Source organism: Chiloscyllium plagiosum, chromosome 32, assembly GCF_004010195.1.
Source record: "Chiloscyllium plagiosum isolate BGI_BamShark_2017 chromosome 32, ASM401019v2, whole genome shotgun sequence".
Lineage (NCBI taxonomy): Eukaryota > Metazoa > Chordata > Chondrichthyes > Orectolobiformes > Hemiscylliidae > Chiloscyllium > Chiloscyllium plagiosum.
Window position 1 is genome coordinate 13,074,603 of NC_057741.1, and position 5,570 is coordinate 13,080,172.

Here is a 5,570-nt window from a genome sequence, read left to right on the forward strand (position 1 = left end):
TAATTTAATAGCTGTGGCTATTACTTTAAGTTTAATCATGAGACTTATCTCCAAAAACATATAATCAAGAAAGAACCCACTGTCTCACTAATACAGCCTTTCTCTTGGACAGACTTAAAACAACAATTAACTTATCTGATTCTGTGCTGTGAACCTCGCCCAACAGTTCCTCCAAGATTAGTTGTGAATTTCACTGTTTGTTAATTTTCCCAGATGCACTCCAGCAATACATAAATTCAAACAGCAAAGGCAGTAACTGTGCAGATTCTCTGTCTCTCTCTCTCCTACACTGTCCTCACCATGTGCTTCCTTTGTTTGCCCTTCTCCCTTTTAAAACTGCTGTTGTTTTGACTTTTTTTTTCCAAAGTTCCAAAACAATGCAACAGCATATAAAACAGTAATTGCTGCTCCTGGAATTCGAGGAAGTCACCTCCAACACCTAAAAGACCTCAAAAAAAGGAGCACCTCTTACAGCCAGAAATTTTTCCCATCCTTCATCTTGGATCACCCAGAATCCTATGTTAGATTAGATTATTTACAGCATGGAAACAGGCCCTTCGGCCCAACAAGTCCACACCGACCCGCCGAAGCGCAACCCACCCTGACCCATTCCCCTACACCTAACGCTATGGACAATTTAGCATGGCCAATTCACCTAACTTGCACATTTTTGGATTGTGGGAGGATACTGGAGTACCTGGAGGAAACCCACACAGACACGGGGAGAATGTGCAAACTCCACACAGAGATTTGCTTGAAGCAGGAATTGAACCCAGGTCTCTGGCGCTGAGGCAGCAGTGCTAACCACTGAGCCACCCACTTTCCAAAACATCAAAAACGACAAACAAGAATTGTTAAATTTCTAGGATGTTAAATCTGTTTGAAGGTTACATCTAATTTATACATGACATGATAGCTCGACAGGCAGCTCTGCTTTAGGGTCTCAACATACACAAAAGCAATCACTAATACTCAGGACAACAACTACACAATTCTGTAGGCTGCTACTCAAATTCTGCTTTATGCCCTGGTTCCTTGATAACATGTGTACATCATTTTCATGTGAAAGCGATATTGCTCATGTGTTTCAAGAAGAATGTGCTCACAGATCTCTGCTGCATCTTCAAGCTTCAAGGCCACAGCAGGGAGTGGATGGTATTGCCAATCACTGTGAAGGTGACTATGGCCCTGCAGTGCTTTGCACTGGGTTCTTTTCAAGGGGAGAAGGCAACACACTGAAGATCTTCCAGATCCCCATCAACTACTGTACTAAAGGTAGAAAATAAGGATTCTGTATAACCAGGGGCGAGTTCATTGTTTACTCTCTGCACAGAAATGTGCAGATGTACCAAGCACAAAGCTGTTCCAGGATAATTTCGGTTCCCATTGGACTGCACATAGCTTTCAGTTTTGTGGGTGCTGCATTTTAATGGTTAGATGCACAAAAACAGCAAAGATTCTGACTGGCTGACTGCTCAGTGGTCTCCCTCAGCACACCACATTTGCTGAATGGTCAGTCAAGATATCTTCACCCTACACCAGTCCACTGCCTTTTAAATAATTCAGCCAGCATGTCAAACCAGGCAGCAGCTGTGGCTGATAATGACTGTTTGCTTTATACCGAGCCTGTGGCTCCAGTTCACAGTCCCATGCCTCTAAACAGGAAATGGGCTGACACATCATTCAATCGACCATTGAGCTGATGAGGCAATAGTTCATCCTCCTGGACAAGCGAGTACGTACTCGGCTGACTGGGAGTCTTGAGATGTGATGGTCTGCTATGGACTCAACAGCCTGGCTGAGCACAGAGTCATCACCAGGGAAATGGTGAGCACCTGAAAAGAAAGCAATGGAGGAGGAAGAAGAAGAAGGAAAAAGTGGAAGGAGGAAGGCAAGAAACAAAAGAGTTAATTAGGTTCTCGTGAGCAGAATTTCAAATCCGTAGTGTATGACAGTTCTAGACCACACCAACCCTTGGTCCCAGACCATCATATACATATTGACCGCAAAACTGAAATTATAACCAACTCAAAATAACTATTCCATTTATCCAATAAGATACTCAAACCTTCATACAAAAGTTAACTATTTATCCTTAGGCTGGAATAAAGTTGGTCTAATAATGATCTTGCTTCCTAAGTGGTGTAAACCCAAGATTGCCATGAGGAAGGCCTACTGCTATTAAAAGCCCTATAGGTACTTAAATGACAACTAATAGTCTTTCTTGTGATTCCTGACACTGGCAGCACAAGTTATATGAATAGAAAGCTGATGGTAGATCCAAAGCCCAAAACTCCACAGTGTCATCAGGAGTAATGACAAATACCAAAAACGCAGCTCCCACATGCCAGGATTTCCAGAGGATTCAGGATAAACGTGAATGAGGGTAATTATGATAATGGCAGAGTGGGAGTCATGGAATGGTGGGTAGGACCAGTGTAAGGGTGGGAACTTGATTTTTAGTGTTTTTCATCCCCCAGTGCTAGGTGCCTCAATCTGCGAGATAACCTCAAGCCATTGCCTTTCACCCAGGGTGTTATCTCAGTAATTGTGCTGCTTATTGTTCAGTTGCTATGAGAGCTGATAGCCACTTCAAACATTGTATTGTATAATTGCTTTAACTTGTGCTTTAAGCTAATTGCTACCTGCACATTGAGGTACCAGTCTGGTGTATTTTAGGCTATATTTGTCTACACACACACTGTTCCTGAGGCTGTTTGCTTCTCATTAAGACTCTTCAACTCCTTATGTACTTAACATAGCTTTATTTACTTCTGTACATAGTAGGTTATCACGTATAGTCTTGCCGTAGATTGTCTCTTCACATGCTCATTCAAGACCGGTGTCTTTTCTCTTACTGATGTTATGATTTATGATTTAATTGAACTGTATATGAATTATGAATAATGATTATGAATTACAGGCCTTCTCCCCTGTCTCTCAGCTTCTTTCTAAATTGTTTACATTATTTCAGCAGTTTATTGTTATTTCCTGACAGTCTTTAATTTAAAAAAAATACAGGATGTGTGCATTGCTGGCTGGGCCATCATTTCTTGCCTCTCAGTCATTGCCAGAGAGAAGATGGTGGTGAGTGGCCTTCTTGAATGCATGCAGTCCATTTAGAGTACATATACCCACACTGCCACTAGGTAGGGACCCCGTGGTTTTGACCCAGTGACTGAATTAATGGCATATATATTTTTAAGTCAGGATAGTGAACGGCTTGGAAAGGAAGTTGCAGATGGTGGTGTTCCTATATATCTGCTGCCCTTGTCCTTCCAGATGGAAGTGGTCATGGTTTTGGAAGTTTTGTCTGAGGAGTTCTGATGAAATTTTACACTTCCTATTGTGGATGCTGCACACTGCTGCGACTGAGTATTGTTGGTGGAGGGAATGGATGTTGGATGGTGTGCTGATGAAGTGGGCTGCTTGTTTTGGATTGATTCAAGGTTTCAACTGCTGTTGGAGTTGTACTCATCCAGGCAAGTGAGGAGTATCCTATCACACTACTGATTTGTGCCTTGTAGATGGTGGACAGTCTACGAGGAGTTGGGAGATATAGTTAGTCACTGTAATGTACCTAATCTATGACATGTCCAGTTCAGTTTCTGGTCAATGGTAAACCTCAGAATTTTGATATTGGGGGATTTACTGATGATGATACCATTGAATGACAAGAAGTGGTGGTTAGCGTCACTCTTATTGGAGATAGTCATTGCCTGGCACTTCTGGTGCAAATGTTATTTGCTATCTTTCATCCTAAATCTGGTCAAAAATCATGAGTTGTATGACCCTTTGATCTTTTCCTTTATAAATTTTGTGTCTAAGGTCTTCCTCTGTCACTAGTACCTGATGAAGGAGCAGCACTCCAAAAGATAGTATTTTCAAATAAACCGGTTGGACTATAATTTGGTGTTGTGCGATTTTTGACCTTGCCAAATAGCCCAACACTGGCACCTCCACATGATTCCAAACCTGGATATTGTCCAGGTCTTGCTGCATGTGGACATGGACTGCTTCAGAATCGGATGAGTCATGAATGGTACTGAACATTGTACAGTCATGAGCAAACATTCCCGCTTCTGACTTTGTGATGGGGGAAGGTCACTGATGAAGCAGCTGAACATAGATAACCAAGGATATTATCCTGACATATTCCATCAGAGATGCCTTTGAGCTGGAATTACTAATCTCCAACTGCTGCAACTAACCTCCTTTCCTCCAGCTATGGCTCTAATTAGTAGAGAGATTTCCTTCAGATACCAATTGATTCCCATATTATTAGAGATTTTTGATGCCATACTCAGTCAATTGCAGCCTTAACATCATTATTAAATTAATTATCACAATTAGCATCATCTTCCACCCCCTCCACCACACAAATTCTACATCCCATAGGCCAAAATGGACAACTTGATGTGGTTCATTTGAGTTCAACACAATGGTGATGATACTTGTTCCATTCTATACTTTGTATCATGTAGTATAGAATCTATTATACTACATTATCTATACTACATTATACTTGTTTCTCGAATGGCCATGACTTTTGGATCACTGTATCTTAATCAGGACTGGCTGGCTTGACTTTAACATTGATAGAGTTTACACACTGCGCTAAAATTGTTTTGGCTCTGGTACATTTTGCTGTGGCTTTCGGCCAGTAGTTTTACCATCTTGTGGTTACATTTGGATTGAGAATAATTTCTAAAATACCTCTGTTTTTAAACTCCTTCCTGATAACAATTCAGCTGGCAAGTACTCATATACAATGGTTTTGCTCTATAACTGAATAGAGCTAATTTTCAATGTAAATTCTTACGCATCAGTGCCTTGAATTGAATTCCATGAGCTTTATTGTCATGTACTCAAACGAGTATGGTGAAAAGTTTATAAACCGTGAGTTATAGCAGGGATTAGTTACAATGTAACAATGTCATTAACACATCGGCACCATCTTAGGTACAGAGTATCTGGGTACAATCCTTATTTACAGAATAGAGCAACAAAGAAAAAAAGTTGCATCACAGTTATACACTGTATAACCATAGATCAGAACAACAAGAAGCAAAGTTAGAAAAGCAAACATCACCCTCTTTCAACAAGGGAAATCCATAGCACAACCATGCAGGGGTTTTCTTGTGCTCTGATCGATAGCTGCCCCAACTCCCGCAGCGGGCCCTGCTGCCCCAACTCCCGCAATGGGCCCTGCTGCTCCCACTCCAGCACCGGACCCTACAGCCTCCACTCCCGCACCAGGCCCTGCTGCCCCAACTCCCACATTGGGCCCTGCTGTCCCAATCCCGGACCAGGCCCCGCTGCCCCCACTCCCGCACTGGGCCCTGCTGCCCCCACTCCCACACCGGGCCCTGCTGCCCCAACTCCTGCATCAGGCCCTGCTGCCCCCACTCCCGCATCAGGTCCCACTGTCCCCAGTACCACACCAGGCCCTGCAGCCCCCACTCCTGCACTAGCCCCCACTCTCGCACTAGGCCCCGCTGCCCCTCTCCCACATGGGACTGCTGTCCCCACTCCCACCCCGGGCCCCGTTGTCCCCACTCCCTCCCTGG